Source organism: Tachyglossus aculeatus, chromosome 3, assembly GCF_015852505.1.
Source record: "Tachyglossus aculeatus isolate mTacAcu1 chromosome 3, mTacAcu1.pri, whole genome shotgun sequence".
Classification (NCBI taxonomy): Eukaryota; Metazoa; Chordata; class Mammalia; order Monotremata; family Tachyglossidae; genus Tachyglossus; species Tachyglossus aculeatus.
In genome coordinates, this window is record NC_052068.1 from 1805730 (window position 1) to 1825592 (window position 19863).

A 19863-nucleotide genomic window follows, 5' to 3' on the forward strand; every position below is an offset into this window, starting at 1 on the left:
CAACCCTGCCCTCCCAGTCCCCTGCTTCAAGGCCCCAGAAGCCACCTCCACCTGTCCTTGCTGGCCGGCTCATGTCCCGCGAAGGCGTGGAGGCCTCTCCTCATCTCACCCAAACCCGGTCCAAATGGGGGCAAAAGTGCTTGGCCGGAGGCTGGACAGACTCTGGCAGGGATGGGCAGGGCCCAGATTCTTGCCAGCTGTGACATCAGCATGTTACCATGGCAATCCATCCCAACCACCATTCCATGGGGACAACAGCCCAGTCCCAGCCCCAATGCCAGCCCCGGTGCCGGGAGCGATTTCTGAGTTTAGGATGAAGCCGGGTTCATTCATTCATTCATTCAATCGTATTTATTGAGCGCTTACTGTGTGCGGAGCACTGTGCTAAGCGCTTGGGAAGTCCAAGTCGGCAACATATAGAGACGGTCCCTACCCAACAGTGGGCTCACAGTCTAGAAGGGGGAGACAGAGAACAAAACATATGAACAAAATAAAATAAATAGAATAAATTCATTAATTCATTCAATCGTATTTATTGAGCACTTACTGTGTGCAGAGCACTGTGCTAATCAATCAATCAATCGTATTTATTAAGCGCTTACTGTGTGCGGAGCACTGTGCTAAGCGCTTAGGAAGTCCAAGTTGGCAACATATAGAGACGGTCCCTACCCAACAGCGGGCTCACAGTCTAGAAGGGGGGACAGAGAATGAAACAAAACATATTAACAAAATAAAATAAATAGAATAAATTCATTCATTCATTCAATCGCATTTATTGAGCGCTTACTGTGTGCAGAGCACTGTACTAAGTGCTTGGGAAGTACAATCAATCGTATTTATTGAGCACTTACTGTGTGCAGAGCACTGTGCTAAGTGCTTGGGAAGTCCAAGTTGGCAACATATAGAGATGGTCCCTACCCAACAGTGGGCTCACAGTCTAGAAGGGGGAGACGACAACAAAACATATTAACAAAATAAAATAAATAGAATAAATTCATTCATTCATTCAATCATATTTATTGAGCGCTTACTGTGTGCAGAGCACTGTGCTAAGTGCTTGGGAAGTACAAGTTGGCAACATATAGAGATGGGCCCTACCCAACAGTGGGCTCACAGTCTAGAAGGGGGGACAGAGAACGAAACAAAACATATTAATAAAATAAAATAAATAGAATAAATTCATTCATTCATTCAATCGTATTTATTGAGCGCTTACTGTGTGCAGAGCACTGTGCTAATCAATCAATCAATCATATTTATTGAGTGCTTACTGTGTGCAGAGCACTGTACTAAACGCTTGGGAAGTACAAGTTGGCAACATATAGAGACGGTCCCTACCCAACAGTGGGCTCACAGTCTAGAAGGGGGAGACAGAGAACAAAACAAAACATATTAACAAAATAAAATAAATAGAATAAATATGTACAAATAAAATAAATATTGGTCCACACGGCCTAGAGAGCCCCGCTCCCAGCACGCTGTGTGGCGTTGGCCACCTGCACAGCCTCTCTGTTACTGAAAAGGGGCACAAAATGCTCTTAACCCTTCATTTCCCCACTCTACCCATCCTCTCCTCAGCGTCACATGCATTTGGCCATGTACCCTTCTAAGTACTTAATTACCTCAGGCCCTCCTCTCTTTTGACTATATAATAATAATAGTGATGATGGTACTTGTTAAGCGCTTACTATGTACCAAGCACCATTTCCAAACGCTGGGGTTGATACAAGGTAATCAGGTCATACCTCGCGGGTTCCATTTTCTAGATGATAATAATAATGGCATTTGTTAAGCGCTTACTATGTGCAAAGCACTGTGCTGGGGGGGGTTAACTGGTGGTCTTCCTCTTTCTTTTAATGGTATTTGTTAAGCGCTTACTTTGTGCCAGGCACTGTTCTAAGCACTGGGGTAGATACAAGCTAATCAGGTCGGACACAGTCCGTGTCCCACAGTGGGTTCACAGTTGTCTCTAGACTGTCCGCTCGTTGTGGGCAAAGACCACAGGCTTTGGAGTCAGAGGTCATGGGTTCGAATCCCAGCTCCACCACAAGTCTGCTGTGTGACCTTGAGCAAGTCACTTAACTTCTCTGAGCCTCAGTTACCTCATCTTTAAAAATGGGGATTAAGACTGTGAGCCCCATGTGGGACAACTTGATCACACTGTCTCCCCTCCAGCGCTTAGAAAAGTGCTTTGCACATAGTAAGCGCTTAACAAATGCCATGATTATTACTATTATATTATAGAGAAGCAGCGTGGCTCAGTGGAAAGAGCCCAGGCTTTGGAGTCAGAGGTCGTGGGTTCGAATCCCGGCTCCCCCACCTGTCTGCTGTGTGACCTTGGGCAAGTCACTTCACTTCTCCGAGCCTCAGTTACCTCGTCTGTAAAAATGGGGATTAAGACTGTGAGCCCCCCGTGGGACAACTTGATCACATTGTATCCCCCCCCAGTGCTTTGCACATAGTAAGCGCTTAACAAATGCCATCATTATTATTATTATTATCATTGTAACCTCCCCCCAGCGCTTAGACCAGTGCTTTGCACATAGTAAGCGCTTAATAAAGGCCGTCATCATCATCATCACTAGGCCACGCTGTTCTTCCTCAAGAAGAAGTTCCTGACAGAGGGAACTGGCTTCTTTCCCAGACACAGAGACTGTTGCCTAGCAACGCCCCCCTCCTCCCCTCATCCCCAAGTCCAGCACAGGGCCCCTTCCCCCAGTGGTCCCCCTCCCTCCCACCTCATTTGTCCAACAACAACGTCCGCAAGCCGAGGAAATAGTCTATTGAGTGCCTGCCCTGAGCAGAGCACTGTATGGGACAATCATGTGTGCTCAATTAGTTTTTTTTTTTATACTAATTGTGGTGTTTCTTAAGCACTCAATATGTGCTGGGCACTGGACTAAGCGCTGGAGTGGATACAAGCAAAGTGAGAAGCAGCGTGGCTTAGTGGAAAGAGCCCGGGCTTGGGAGTCAGAGGTCATGCGTTCTAATTTAATCCCTTCAAGGCCCTACTGAGAGCTCACCTCCTCCAGGATGCCTTCCCAGACTGAGCCCCTTCCTTCCTCTCCCCCTCGTCCCCCTCTCCATCCCCCCCATCTTACCTCCTTCCCTTCCCCACAGCACCTGTATATATGTATATATGTTTGTACATATTTATTACTCTATTTATTGATTGATTTATTTTACTTGTACATATCTATTCTATTTATTTTATTTTGTTAGTATGTTTGGTTTTGTTGTCTGTCTCCCCCTTTTAGACTGTGAGCCCACTGTTGGGTAGGGACTGTCTCTATATGTTGCCAACTTGTACTTCCCAAGCGCTTAGTACAGTGCTCTGCACACAGTAAGCGCTCAATAAATACGATTGATTGATTGATTGATTGTATATATGTATATATGTTTGTATGGATTTATTACTCTAGTTATTTATTTTACTTGTACATATCTATTCTATTTATTTTATTTTGTTAGTATGTTTGGTTTTGTTCTCTGTCTCCCCCTTTTAGACTGTGAGCCCACTGGTGGGTAGGGACCGTCTCTATATGTTGCCAACTTGGACTTCCCAAGCGCTTGGTACAGTGCTCTGCACACAGTAAGCGCTCAATAAATACGATTGATTGATTGATTGATTGTATTTATGTATATATGTTTGTACGGATTTATTACTCTATTTAGTTATTTTACTTGTACATATTTATTCTATTTATTTTATTTTGTTAATATGTTTTGTTTCGTTCTCTGTCTCCCCCTTCTAGACTGTGATCCCACTGTTGGGTAGGGACCGTCCCTAGATGTTGCCAACTTGTACTTCCCAAGCGCTTAGTACAGTGCTCTGCACACAGCGCTCAGTAAATACGATTGAATGAATGAATGAATGAAATCCAGGCTCTGCCACTTGTCAGCTGTGTGACCTTGGGCAAGTCACTTAGCTTCTCTGTGCCTCAGTTACCTCATCTGTAAAATCGGGATAACACTGTGAGCCCCACGTGGGACAACCTGATAACCTTGTATCTACCTCAGCACTCAGAACAGTGGTTGGCACATAGTAAGCGCTTAACAAATACCAACATTATCATTATTATTATTATCAGGTTGGACACAGGCCCTGTCCCACTTGGGCTCCCAATCTTAATCCCCATTTTACAGATTAGGTATTATTAGAATATAACAAAAATATTATTTTTATTGTGGTATTTGTTAAGTACTTACCATGTGCAGACACTGTACTAAGCTCTGGGGCTGGATACGAGCAAATCAGAATGGACACAGTCTCTGTTCCACATGAGGCTCACAGTCTTAATCCCCAATTTACAGAGAAGCAGAATGGCGAAGTGAATAGAGCACGGACCGGGAGTCAGAAGGTGATGGGTTCGAATCCTGACTTCGCCACTTGTCTGCTGTGAGACCTTGGGCAAGTCACTTCACTTCTCTGTGCCTCAGTTACCTCATCTGTAAAATGGGGATTAAGACTGTGAGCCCCCCGTGGGACAACCTGATCACCTTGTATCCTCACCAGTGCTTAGAACAGTGCTTTGCACATAGTAAGCGCTTAACAAATACCAAAACTATTATTATTATTATTATTCTCTTGGTCTCAGTTACTTCATCTGTACTCAAACTTGGGAAAGCATAATACAGCAATAAAGGTGAGAAAGAGTTGGGGCCCGCAGAGGGCAGGGGAGCTTGAGGGGCCGGGCCAAGCGCCCCTGCACTTCCTGCGCAGAAGAGAAGCAGGGTGGCCTAGTGGATAGAGCCCTGACCTGAAGGACCTGGGTTCTAATCCTGCTCCATCACTCATCTGCTGTGTGTCCTTCTCCAGGCCTCAGTTCCCTCCTCTGTAAAATGGGGATTATGAGTATGAGCCCCATGTGGGAAAAGAACCGTGTCCAACCAAATTTGCCTGTATCCACCTCAGTGCTTAGTACAGTGCTTGGCATCATCATCATCAATCGTATTTATTGAGCGCTTACTGTGTGCAGAGCACTGTACTAAGCACTTGGTAAGTACAAGTTGTACAAATACAAGTTGGCACAGAGTAAGTGCTTAACAAATACCACAGTAATTATTAGAAGAGACAGGTTCCCCGACCACAAGAAACTTCCACTCCACTGGGGGTCGGAGACACCACGGTATTTAAAAATAGAGGAAGCAAAATTGTGGATTGGATGATTTCCTAATTCACATCATCAATCGTATTTATTGAGCGCTTACTGTGTGCAGAGCACTGTACTAAGCGCTTGGGAAGTACAAGTTGGCAACATATAGAGACAGTCCCTACCCAATAGTGGGCTCACAGTCTAAAATCATAATTATTGACCACTTCATGCCTGCAAAGCACTGTACTAAGTGCTTGGGAGAGTACAATATAACAGACTGTGATCCCGCTGTTGGGTAGGGACCGTCTCTATATGTTGCCAACTTGTACTCCCCAAGCGCTTAGTCCAGTGCTCTGCACACAGTAAGCGCTCAATAAATACGATTGAATGAAAGAATGAACAACAAACAGGCACATTTCCAGCCCACAGTGAGCTCATAGTCTAGCGGGGAAGACAGACATTAATATAAATACATAAATAGGTAAATAGATAAGTAAATAAATGAATTACAGATATAATAATAACCAAACAATACTAATCAGTCAATGGTATTTATTGAGCACTTACTAAGTGCAGAGTACAGTACTAAGTGCTTGGAAGAGGACACTACAACAGAGGTGCCTGATCAGCAATCGTATTTATTGAGCGCTTACTGTGTGCAGAGCACGGTACTAAGCGCTTAGTACAGATATGTACTTAGATCAGATATGTGCGCACATGTCACTAGTGCTTAGAATAGTGTTTGGCACATAGTAAGCACTTAACAAATACTATTATTATTATTATTATTATTATTATTATTATTATTATTGTTATTATTATGTCCTCTACTTGGACCTCCCAAGCTAGACCCTCAGAGGCTGCCCAGGGCACGATCCCAGGGGGGTAGGGCCGGACAGGTGGGGGTCCCCACAGGGGCTGGTCTGCCCCCCACCCAGGGGCTCCAGCTGATTGGCCACGGAACAGAGCGGACTTGTGGGGGGCTCCGCTGACCCCCTCTTCCCAAGCATCAGGCTATCGGTCTCCATGGTGACCAGCTGATGCTTGGACCACTGACCAGACGACAAGCATGCTGCAGTCAGACAATGGCTCAGTAGGATGATGATGATGATAATAATAAGCGCTTAGTACAGTGCTCTGCACACAGTAAGCGCTCAGTAAATACGATTGAATGAATGAATGAATGAATAATAGTAATAATAATAATGCTATTTGATAAGTGCTTACTATGTGTGGAGCACTGTTCTAATAATAATACTGATGATGATGATAATAATAATGATGAGGATAACCAATAAGCGGTATTTATTTGGCATTTACCGCGTGCCAAGCACTATACTAAGCAGTGGGGTAGAAACAAGATTATCAGATCCCAGATGGGGCTCACAGTCTAGGTAGGAGGGATAACAGATGTTGAGTCCCCATTTTGCAGACTTTAAGCTCGTGGTGGGCAGGGAATGTGTCTGTTATAGTGTTAATAATAGTAATGTTGATATTTGTTAAGCGCTTACTATGTGCCATGCACTGTTTTAAGCCCTGGGGTAGATACAAGGTAATCAGGTTGCCCCACGTGGGGCTCGAAGTCTTAATCCCCATTCTACAAATGCGGTAACCGAGGCACAGAGAAGTTAAGTGACTTGTCCAATGTCACACAGCTGACAAGGGGCAGAACGGGGATTAGAACCCACCACCTCTGACTCCCAAGCCCTTGCTCTTTCCACCAAGCCATGCTGCTTCTTTTGTATTCTCCCAGGCACTTAGTACAGTGCTTTGCCCATAGTAAACGCTCAGTAAATACGATTTACTGACTGACTGATGAGGGAACTGGAGACGGAGAAATGAAGTGAATGGCCCAAGGTCACACAGCAGAGAAGTGGCAGAACTGGGATTAGAATATATATGTATATATATATATATATATATATATATATATATATATATATATATATATATTTGTTTGTACATATTTATTACTCTATTTTACTTGTACATATCTATTCTATTTATTTTATTTTGTTAGTATGTTTGGTTTTGTTCTCTGTCTCCCTCTTTTAGACTGTGAGCCCACTGTTGGGTAGGGACTGTCTCTATATGTTGCCAACTTGTACTTCCCAAGCGCTTAGTACAGTGCTCTGCACACAGTAAGCACTCAATAAATACGATTGATCGATTGATTGATTGATTAGAACCCAGGTTCTCTGACTCCTAGGCCTGGGCTCATTCATTCATTCATTCAATCGTATTTATTGAGCGTTTACTGTGTGCAGAGCACTGTACTAAGCACTTGGGAAGTACAATTCAGCAATACAGAGAGACAATCCCTGCCAACAACAGGCTCACAGTCTAGAAAGGGGGGGAGACAGTCATCAAAACAAATAAACAGGCATCAGTAGCATCAATATAAATAGATAGAATTCTAGATGGATAAACGTTATCAATAAAACAAAATAAAATAAAGTAGATGTCTCTATAATAATAAATACGTACATATATCATCATCAATCGTATTTATTGAGTGCTTACTGTGTACAGAGCACTGTACATATAGTATAAGTATAGTGCTTAGTACAGTGCTCTGCACACAGTATGCGCTCAATAAATACGACTGTATGAATGAAATGGGAAGCGTTCGCAGAAGCCCCAGGTCACAGCCATCGACGGATCAATCAATCAGCGATGTTTGTGAGAACTTCCAGTGTGCAGAGCACTGTACTTAATGCTTGGGAGAGAACAATATAGTAGGTAGATCCAACGGGGAGTCGCACAAGACGATAAGGATGAAATCACTAAATACATGATAATAATGATGGTGACTGTGCCATCTGTTGTGTGCTATCTATAATATTATATTAATTATTGAATATAATTATTTATTAATATTGATTAATAATGTATATTAAATGATTAAATCACATGATAATAATGACGGTGACTGTGCCATCTGTTGTGTGCTATCCACAACATTATATTAATTATTAAATATAATTATTATTACTATTGATTAATAAAGTATATTAAACTCACTATATAATTCATATTATATTTAATATATAAACATACTAAATTAAATATAAATATATTGATATTCATTATCGATTAATGTTTATTCAAAATATATTAACTTACTTTAACATTTATATTATATTCAATATATAAACATATTAAATTAAATATAAATACATGAATATTTATCAATATAAATATATTACTATATGACATGGTATATTATACTTATTATGTGTCATTTATTTGCTAGCGTGTTATTGGTTAAGTGTGTTTGTTAACTTGGTTATTTGTTAAGTGCTTACTACGTGCCAGGCACTGTTCTAAGTGCTGGGATGGATACAAGCAAATTGGGTTGGACGATTTAGTCCCTGTCCCACGTGGGGCTCACAGTCTTAATCCCCATTTTACAGATGAGGGAACTGAGGCATGGAGAAGATCACACAGCAGAAGAGTGGCAGAGCCAGGATTAGAACCCAGGTCCTGCTGACTCCCAAGCCTGGGCTCTATCTACTAGGCCACCCTGCTCCTCTTCTGCCCAGGAAATGCGGGGACCCTTGGCTCGACCCCTCAGGGTACCAGAAGCTTCCCTGCCACAGACGCAGTCTCTGTGCCACACAGGATTCACACTCCAGCGGGGAGGGAGGAGAGGTATTGATTCCCAGTTTACAGTTGAAGAAACTGAGGCACAGAGAAGTAAAGTGACTTGCTTGTTTGGTTTTGTTCTGTGTCTCCCCGTTTTAGACTGTGAGCCCACTGTTGGGTAGGGACTGTCTCTATATGTTGCCAACTTGGACTTCCCAAGCGCTTAGTACAGTGCTCTGCACACAGTAAGCGCTCAATAAACATGATTGATGATGATGATGATGACTTGCCCAAGGTCACACAGCAGGCAAGCGGTGGAGTCAGGATTAGTACCCAGGTCACAGAACAATACGGATGAATTCATAGATGCATTCACTTACCACGAGGAGTTTACAGTCTGGAGGGGGAGACAGATATTAAAATAAATTACATATATGGATAACCTTGGCTCCGCTCTCTCATTCACCCCACATATCCAAACCGTCACCAAAAAGTCTGCCGGTCTCACCTTCACAACTTAGCCAAGGTCCGCCCGTTCCTCTCCATCCAAGCTGCTACCTTGCAGGTACAATCTCTCATCCTAACCCGACTGGATGACTGCATCAGCCTCCTTTCTGATCTCCCATCCTCCTGTCTCTCCCCACTTCGGTCTACACTTCACGCTGCTGCCCGGATCGCCTTTTTGCAGAAATGCTCTGGGCATGCTACTCCCCTCCTCAAAAATCTCTAGTGGCTGCCAGTCAACCTACGCATCAAGCAAAAACTCTTCACTCTCGGGTTCAAGGCTGTCCATCACCTCTCCCCTTCTTACTTCACCTCCCTTTTCTCCTTCTCCATCCCAGCCCGCACCCTCCGCTCCTCTGGTGCCGCTCACTTTCTCACTGGGCCTCGTTCTCGCCTGTCCCACCGTCCTACCTCCGTCCTGGAAAGCCCTCCCTCCTCAAATCCGCCAATCACTCTTCCTCCCTTCAAAGTCCTACTGAAGGCTCACCTCCTCCAAGAGGGCTTCCCAGACTAACCCCCGCTTCAGCGCTTAGGACAGTGCTTGGCACATAGTAAGCGCTTAACAAATGCAATCATTATTATTATTATTTTCCTGAGCTTCCCCTCCCTTCTGTGTCGCCTCAACTTTCTCCCTTTGCTCTTCCTTCCTCCCATCTCACCACAGCACTTATGTATAGATGTATATATAGAGAAGCAGTGTGGCTCAGTGGAAAGAGCACGGGCTTTGGAGTCAGAGGTCATGGGTTCAAATCCCGGCTCTGCCAATTGTCAGCTGTGGGACTTTGGGCAAGTCACTTACCTCCTTCCCTTCCCCACAGCACCTGTATATATGTTTGTACATATTTATTACTCTATTTATTTATTTATTTTACTTGTACCTATCTATTCTATTTATTTTATTTTGTTAGTATGTTTGGTTTTGTTCTCTGTCTCCCCCTTCTAGACTGTGAGCCCACTGTTGGGTAGGGACTGTCTCTATATGTTGCCAGCTTGTACTTCCCAAGTGTTTAGTACTATGCTCTGCACACAGTAAGCGCTCAATAAATACGATTGATTGATTGTTTGATTGACTTAACTTCTCTGGGCCTGAGTTCCCTCATCTGTAAAATGGGGATTAAGACTGTGAGCCCCCGGGGGACAACCTGATCACCTTGTAAACTTCTCAGCATTTAGACCAGCATTCAGCATTTAGAGAAGCAGTGTGGCTCAGTGGAAAGAGCATGGGCTCCGGAGTCAGAAGTCATGGGTTCAAATCCCGGCTCCGCCAATTGCCAGCTGTGTGACTTTGGGCAGGTCACTTAACTTCTCTGGGCCTCAGATACCTCATCTGTAAAATGGGGATTAAGACTGTGAGCCTGCAATGGGACAACCTGATCACCTTGTAACCTCCCCAGCGCTTAGAACAGTGCTTTGCACATTGTAAGCACTTAATAAATGCCATCATTATTATTTATAGAACAGTGCTGTGCACATAGTAAGCACTTAATAAATGCCATAATCATTATTATTATTACATATGTATAATCCTATTTATTTATTATACTGACGCCTGTTTACTTGCTTTGATGGCCGCCTCCCCACTTCTAGACTATAAGCCCACTGTGGATAGGGATTGTCTCTATCTGCTGCTGAGTTGTACTTTCCAAGTGCTTAGTACAGTGCTCTGCATATGGTAAGGGCTCAATAAATGCGATTGAATGAGTGAATAAAGGAACATAAGTACTTTGGGGCTGAGGATGGTGTGGATATCTTGCCAACTTGTACTTCCCAAGCACTTAGTACAGTGCTGTACACACAGTAAGAGCTCAATAAATACGACTGAATGAATGAATGAATGAATGATATCAAGAGTTGAGAGGCACATATCCAATTGCAAAGGCGATGCAAAAGGGAGACTTAGTCTTTTAGACTGTGAGCCCACTGTTGGGTAGGGACTGTCTCTATATGTTGCCAACTTGTACTTCCCAAGCGTTTAGTACAGTGCTCTGCACACAGTAAGCACTCAATAAATACAATTGATTGAGACTGTACGCTCATTGCGGGCAGGGAATGTGCCTGTTTACTGCGATACTATACTTTCCCAAGAGCTTCGTACAGTGCTCTGCGCACAGTAAGTGCTCAATAATAATAAAAATAATAATGGCATTTATTAAGCACTTACTATGTGCAAAGCACTGTTCTAAGCATTAGGGAAGTTACAAGGTGATCAGGTTGTCCCACGGGGGGCTCACAATCTTAATCCCCATTTTACAGATGAGGTAACTGAGGCCCAGAGAAGTGAAGTGACTTGCCCAAAGTCACACAGCTGACAACTGACAGAGCTGGGCAGTGCTTTGCACATAGTAAGTGCTTAATAAATGCCATTATTATTATTATTATTATTTGAACCCAGGACCTCTGACTCCAAAGCCCGGGCTCTTTCCACTGAGCCACGCTGCTTTGCCAATAAATATGACTGAATGAATGACTGAATGAATGAGGGGGAGAAGGGAATATGAGGTTTGTCAGGGAAGGCCCCTTGGAGGAGACATGATTTTAATAAGGCTTTGAAGGTGGGGAGAGTGATCATATGTCGGACACTAAGGGGAAGGGAGTCCAGCGAGTAAATTGGCACTAGGGGAGTGAAGTGGGCAAGCCGGATTGTAGTGGAAAAGCAGGGAGGTTAAGTGGGTGGGGGGCAAGGGGATTGAGTGCTTTAAAATTGATGGTAAGGAGTTTTCTGCTTAAGATGGAGATGAATGGACAACCACTGGAGGTTATTGAGGAGTGGGGAAACATGACCTGAATGTTTCTGTAGAAAAATGATTCAGGCAGCAGCGTGAAGTATAGACTGAGACGGGGGAGACAGGAAGGTCAGCAAGGAGGCTGATGCAGTAATCAAGGTGGAATAGGATAAGTGCTTGGATCATTTTAGTAGCAGTTTGGATGGAGAGGAAAGTGCGGTTCACATAACATATTAGCAATGTTATGAAGGTAGAACTGACAGGATTTGGTGACACTGAATACGTGGGTTGAATGAAAGAGATGAGTCAAAGAAAGTGCCAAGGTTATGGGCCTGTGAGACAGGGAAAATATTGGTGCCCTTTACAGAGATGAGAAAGACAGAGGGAGGATACGGTTTAGGTGGGAAGATAGGGAGTTCTGTTTTGGACGTGTTTGGTTTGAGATGTCAGAGGGACAACTAAGTAGAGTTGTCCTGAAGGCAGGAGGAAATGAAAGACCGCAGAGAAGGACAGAGATCAGAGCTACAGAGGGAAATTTGGTAATCATCCTTGTAGAGATGGTACAAAAAATAATAATAATAATAATGGCATTTGTTAAGCGCTTACTATGTGTCGAGCACTGTTCTAAGCGCTGGGGAGGTTACAAGGTGATCAGGTTGTCAAAAACCAACCTCAAAAATCTCCAGTGGCTATCAATCAATCTGTGCATCAGGCAGAAATTCCTCACCCTGGGCTTCAAGGCTGTCCATCCCCTCGCCCCCTCCTACCTCACCTCCCTTCTCTCCTTCTACAGCCCACCCCACACCCTCCGCTCCTCCGCCGCTAATCTCCTCACCGTACCTCGTTCTCGCCTGTCCTGCCATTGACCCCCGGCCCACGTCATCCCCCGGGCCTGGAATGCCCACCCTCTGCCCATCCGCCAAGCTAGCTCTCTTCCTCCCTTCAAGGCCCTATTGAGAGCTCACCTCCTCCAGGAGGCCTTCCCAGACTGAGCCCCTTCCTTCCTCTCCCCCTCGTCCCCCTCTCCATCCCCCCTTCTTACCTCTTTCCCTTCCCCACAGCACCTGTATATATGTATATATGTTTGTACATATTTATTACTCTATTTATTTATTTATTTTACTTGTACATATCTATTCTATTTATTTTATTTTGTTAGTATGCTTGGTTTTGTTCTCTGTCTCCCCCTTTTAGACTGTGAGCCCACTGTTGGGTAGGGACTGTCTCTACACGTTGCCAATTTGTACTTCCCAAGCGCTTAGTACAGTGCTCTGCACATAGTAAGCGCTCAATAAATACGATTGATGATGGTTGTCCCACTGGGGGCTCACAGTCTTAATCCCCATTTTACAGATGAGGGAACTGAGGCCCAGAGAAGTGAAGTGACTTGCCCAAAGTCACAAGCTGACCTTTGGTGGAGCCGGGGTTTGGACCCACGACCTCTGACTCCAAAGCCCGTGCTCTTTTCCATTGAGCCACGCTGCTTCTCTGGTAGTTGAAGCCATGGGAGCGAATGAGTTCTCCAAGAGAATGGGTGGAGATGGAGAATTAAAGGGGATGCAGGACTGCACCTTAAGGGACCCCCCCAACAGTTAGGGGGTGGGAAGCAGAGGAGGAGTCCATGAAAGAGACTGAGAATGAGTGGCCAGAGAGATAGGAGGAGAACCAGGAGGGGACGGCATCAGCGAAGCCAAGGTTGGATTGTGTTTCCAGTAGAAGGGGGTGGTCCCAGTGTCAAAGGCAGCTGAGGTCGAGGAGGATTAAGATGGAGTAGAGGCCGTTGGATTTGGCAAGGAGGAGATCACTGGCAACCTTTGAGAGGGCGGTTTCTGTGGAGCAAAGGGGGTGGGAGCCAAACTGGAGGGGGTCAAGGAGAGAGTTGGAGGTGAGAACTGGAGACAGTGGCGGAAGACAACTTGCTTAAGGAGTTTGGAGAGGAATGGTAGGAGGGAGATGGGGAGATAACTGGGGGGAACTGTGGGGTCAAGGAAGGGTTTTTGGGGGACAGAGAACACAAGAGTATGTCTGAAAATAGCAGGGAAGAAGTCATTGGAGAGAGAACAGTAGAAGACTGAGGTCAGGGAAAGAAGAAAGGGAGGGGGCAAGTGTTTTGATAAGAAACAGTGCGGTTCAGTGGAAAGAGTCCGGGCTTTGGAGTCAGAGGTCACGGGTTCAAATCCCTGCTCTGCCAGTTAGTACAGTGCGCTTAGTACAGTGCTCTGAACACAGTAAGCTCCACCGTCAGCTGTGTGACTTTGGGCAAGTCACTTAACTTCTCCGGTCCACAGTTCCCTCATCTGTACAATGGGGATTAAGACTGTGAGCCCCCTGTGGGACAACCTGATCAGCTTGTAACCTCCCCAGCGCTTAGAAAAGTGCTTTGCACATAGTAAGCGCTTAATAAATGCCATTATTATTATTATTATTATAAGGTACAAAGGGGTAGGGTCAGAGGCGCAGGTGGAGGTGGGGGGTGGACTTTGAGAGAAGGCGAAAGGCCCCCTCTTGAGATCCTGCTGGGAAAGATAGGAGAGTTGAAGAAGGGGCTGGAGAGGAGCAGGGGAGATTTTAGCGAGATCACACCTGATATTTTCCTTTTTATGAATCAAGTCCGTGTGCCAAGTCATTAGAGGCAAGAGAGGATTGAGGCCTGGGGCAGGAGGGATTAAGGAGGGAGTTAAAAGCCTGAAATAACTGGTAAGGGCCATGGGCATCGGTGTGTCCCCTTGGCCAAAGAAGCAGGGCCGACCCTTACAATGCCCCTGTGGTCAGGGCTGGGCACACAGAGTAAAAAGCAGCCCAGGTGCCAAGCAGTGGGTATACATTGGTACATCAATCAATCAATCGATTGGATTTTATTAACAGTAGTTCATTCATTCAGTCGTATTTATTGAGCGCTTACTGTGTGCAGAGCACTGTACTAAGCTCTTGGGAAGTCCAAGTTGGCAACATATAGAGTTGGTCCCTACCCACCAACGGGCTCACAGTCTAGAAGGGGGAGACAGACAACAAAACAAAACATGTGGACAGGTGTTAAAATTGTCATTTGTTAAGTGCTTACTATGTGCCAAGCACTGTTCTAAGTACTGGGGGAGATGCGAGGTAATCAGGTTGTCCCACATGGGGCTCACAGTCTTAATCCCCATTTTACAGATGAGGTAACTGAGGCACCGAGAAGTTATTAATAACAGCAATAATAATAATAATAATTATTATATTTGTTAAGGGCCTTCTACATGCTAAGCACTGTTCTAAGCGCTGGAGTAGATGCAAGGTAATCACGTTGTCCCACTTGGGGCTCACAGTCTTAATCCCCATTTTACAGAGGAGGTCACTGAGGCCCAAAGAAGTTAAATGACTTGGCCAAAGTCACACAGCAGGCAAGAGGTGAAGCGGGATTAGAACCCATGACCTCTGACTCCCAAGCCTGTGCTCTTTATACTAAGCCACGCTGCTTTTGCAGAACGCTGTATGAAGCGCTTGGGAGAGTACAGTGTAACAGATTGGATAGAGAAGCAGCGTGGCTCAGTGGAAAGAGCACGGGCTTGGGAGCCAGAGGTCATGGGTTCTAATCCCGGCTCCACCACTTGTCTGCTGTGTGACTTGCCCAAAGTAACTTCTCTGGGCCTCAGTTACCGCATCTGTAAAATGGGGATTATGACTGTGAGCCCCCCATGGGACAGCCTAATCACCTTGTATCCCCCCAGCGCTTAGAACAGTGCTTTGCACATAGTAAGCGCTTAACAAATACCACCATGAGAAGCAGCGTGGCTCAGTGGAAAGAGCCCGGGCTTTGGAGTCAGAGGTCATGGGTTCGAATCCCGACTCTGCCACATGTCTGCTGTGTGACCTTGGGCAAGTCACTTAACTTCTCTGAGCCTCATTTACCTCACCTGTAAAATGAGGATTAAGGCTGTGAGCCCCACGTGGGACAACTTGATCCCATTGTATCCCCCCAGCGCTTAGAACAGTGCTTTGCACATAGTAAGTGCTTAACAAATACCATCATCATCATCATTATTATTATTATTATTATAATAAACAGGTTCCCCACCCACAGTGAGGTCCGACAAGCTAGTTCAACCCTCGGCGTACATCAATAAATTAGCCAACCAATCAATGGAACATACTGAGCGCTTACTGAGTGTATAGCACTGTACTAAGCATCAGTCCAGGCCTGGTCAGATAAACACAGAAAGAAGCATCCAGGCCTTTGCCAGCCATCTAGAAGCATGGCTTAGTGGAAAGAGCACAGGTTTGGGAGTCAAAGGACATGGGTTCTAATCCCAGCTCCGCCACTTGCCTGGCTGTGTGACCTTGGGCAAGTCACTTCACTGCTCGGCCTCAGTTACCTCATCTGGAAAATGGGGATGAAGACTGTGAGCCCCAAGTGAGACAACCTGATTGCCTTGTATCTACCCAGCACGGCTCAGTGGAAAGAGCCTGGGCTTGAGAGTCAGAGGTCGTGTGTTCTAATTCCGGCTCAGCCACTTGTCTGCTGTGTAATCTAGGGCAAGTTACTTTACTTCTTTGTGCCTCAGTTACCTCATTTGTAAAATGGGGTTTAAGATGCTGAGCCCTTCGTGGGACAACATGATCACCTTGTTTCTCCCCCAGTGCTTAGAACAGTGCTTGGCACAAAGTAAGCACTCAATAAATGATTGAATGAATGAACGAACAAATACCATTATTGAGAAGCAGCGTGACTCAATGGAAAGAGCACGGACTTGGGAGTCAGAGGTCATGGGTTCTAATTCTGGCTCCGCAATTTGTCAGCTGTGTGACTTTGGGGAAGTCACTTAACTTCTCTGAGCCTCAGTTACCTCATCTGTAAAATGAGGATGAAGACTGTGAGCCCCACTTGGGACAACCTAATAACCTTGTATCCCCCCAGCGCTTAGAACAGTGCTTCACACATAGTAAGCGCTTAACAAATGTCATTATCATTATTATTATTATTATTTATGTAGTAAATACTTAAAAAATGCTATTATTATTATTATTTTTAAGCATTAAATCCCCACAGGATCAGTCAATCAATCAATCAAGCCATGGCATTTATTGAGTGCGTACTGTACCAAGCACTTTGGAACAATATGGCAGAGTTGGTGGATCCCTACCCATAAGGAGCTTACAATCAGTGTGAGAGACAAACGTTAAAATTAATTACAGGCCAGGGAAGCAGCAGAGCATAAGGATATGGACATATGTGTTGTGGAGCTGGGGCTGGGGTGAATAAAGGGTGTAGATCGAAGAGCTAAGGGTGTGCAGAAGGGCGGGGGAAATAGGTGAAATGAGGGCTTACTAGGGGAAGGCATCTTGGAGGAGATGGGATTTTAATTAGGCTTTGAAGGTGGGGGAGTGATGGCCTGTCAGATATGAAGGGGGAAGGGAGTTCCAGACTGAGGTAGGACGTGGGCGAGAGGTCGGAGGTGAGATAGACGAAGTCGAGATACAGCAAGTAGGTTGACGTTAGTGGAGCGAAGCCTGTGGGCCCGGCAGTTATTCCCTCCTTACAATCTGAGAGAAATAGACATTTTCTGCAGAGCGATGACTCTCCCCACGCCTGAGTCTATTTCACATTTTAATTTACTACAAACCATCTGCGAAATTATTCAAGAATCGGGAATGGCCGCCCCAGCGGGGAATGAATCGCCCCGTCTGACCTTCGGGTATCCGCTCTGCCTTTACCGGCCACGGCCGCGGCACCAACCCCACCATCCCCGAAGCTGGAAACCAGTGGCCAGAAGCGGCAGATCACTGGCCCGCTGGAGGCCACAGCCAGAGACTTCACCACGGCCGGAGACACTGCACCAACCCCACCGTCCTTGAGGCTGGAAGCCAGTGGCCAGAAATGGTGGGAAAGAGCAGACCTGCTGTGGCCCACAGTCAGTTGCCCTCCACACTTGCCAAGAACCCATGACCTGAAAGGAGAGGGGTCACAGCCCGGGGTGGATAGTGAGCAATCAATCAATCAATCAATCAATCAATCGTATTTATTGAGCGCTTACTGTGTGCAGAGCACTGTACTAAGCGCTTGGGAAGTACAAGTTGGCAACATATAGAGACAGTCCCTACCCAACAGTGGGCTCGGGCCCTCTGTCCCCTCTGTCCCCTGGTTATCTGAGCCCCAGGCCCCCTCATGTTCAGTCGGCTGGCACCTAGCACTTGGTTCCTTGACCCCCTCGAACCCTGAACCCCAGACCTCGGCTCCACGAAGGACCATGGGGAAGCGAGCCTTGGGCGTTCAGCACAGCTGCTCCGAAGCAGCCAGGGCAATCCCAGCATCAAGGTTTTATCTGCTGGCTTCACCACCCCAGCAGAGACCGCCCGCCTCCCCATCAACCGCCTCCCCTCCACGTGGGGAACCAACCTGCAAGCTCAGACATCTTCCTCACCACCCCGAGGCAAATGATCCTTGAAATTAGTAGCAGAAATTTTCCTTCATTGTTTATTTTGATCTAATTTCAATAAATGTTGGGAATGTGAAATTATTTCTTCGCTGCACCCTGGTTCTGAGGGTGAAATCCAATTTATGAAGTAGCCTGGGGAGGCTGGGGCAGGGCAGGGGCAGGGGCAGGGCAGGGGAAGGGGCAGGGCAGAGGTGGAAGAAGAGGAGAGCAGTCACTAGTTCTGGAAAAGTCCTTGTTAGGAATAACAAAAAGAGCAATCCATTTCTCCCTTCCATCCTGCTCAGCTGCATCAAGCCCGGAATAGCCGGCCACCGTGGCTAGCTTCCCACCGCCTGAGCATGGCCCAGCTCCACGGTTCAGATCAGAGGGCACTCACTTGAGAAGCAGCGGGGCCTACTGGGTAGGGCCCAGGCCTCGGAGTCAAAAGGACCTGGGTTCTAATCCCGGCTCTGCTGTGTGACCTTGGGCAACTCACGTCACTTCTCTGTGCCTCAGTTCCCTCATCTGTAAAATGGGGATTAAGACTGTGAGCCCCTTGTGGGGCTTGGTACCTTGTATCTACCCTAGCGCTTAGAACAGTAAGCAGCGTGAAGCAGCGTGGCTCAGTGGAAAGAGCACGGGCTTTGGAGTCAGGGGTCATGGGTTCGAATCCCCGCTCCGCCACATGTCTGCTGTGTGACCTTGGGCAAGTCACTTAACTTCTCGGAGCCTCAGTTACCTCATCTGTAAAATGGGGATGATGACTGTGAGCCCCACGTGGGACAACCTGATCACCTTGTACCTCTCCCAGCGCTTAGAACAGTGCTTTGCACATAGTAAGCGCTTAACAAATGCCATCATTATTATTATTATTATTAACAGTACCTGGCATGAAGTAAGCGCTTAACAAATACCATTACAAAAACAAACACAAAAAACAAACTTCACTTCCCCTGGCCTCAGTTACCTCATTTGTAAAATGGAGATTAAGATGGTGAGCCCTATGTGGGACAGGGACTGTGCCCAACCTGATTAACTTTTATTGATCCCAGAGCTTAGTACAGTGCCTGGCATAATAATAATAATAATAATAATAATAATGATGGCATTTAGTAAGCCCTTACTATGTGCAAAGCATTCATTCATTCATTCAATCGTATTTATTGAGTGCTTACTGTGTGCAGAGCACTGTACTAAGCACTTGGGAAGTACAAACTGGCAACATATAGAGACAGTCCCTACCCAACAGTGGCATCGTATGGTTCTAAGTGCTGGGGAGGTTACAAGGTGATCAGTTTGTCCCACGTGGGGCTCACAGTCTTCATCCCCATTTTACAGATGAGGGAACTGAGGCCCAGAGAAGTTAAGTGACTTGCCCAAAGTCACACAGCTGACAAGTGGCGGAGTCAGAATTTGAACCCATGACCTCTGACTCCAAAGCCCGTGCTCTTTCCACTGAGCCACGGGTAAACCCTTAACAAATATCATTAAAAAAAAAGGAAGGGGTCCCAAATCTAGGCCCATGTGGCCCTGCCCCCCAGGGGCTCATATGTGATCAGA

The 19863-nt window shown here is 45.8% G+C and overlaps 1 protein-coding gene across 1 annotated transcript in view; it reads right to left on the reverse strand.

The window, feature by feature from the left end:
* Positions 1–100, reverse strand: part of C3H10orf90 (chromosome 3 C10orf90 homolog) — a 30421-nt gene extending 30321 nt beyond the window's left edge. The window contains exon 1 of the mRNA XM_038744072.1: positions 52–100. The gene's annotated coding sequence lies outside the window, so the exon portion shown is untranslated. The remainder of the gene's footprint in view (positions 1–51) is intronic.
* Positions 101–19863: the final 19763 nt, after the last annotated feature.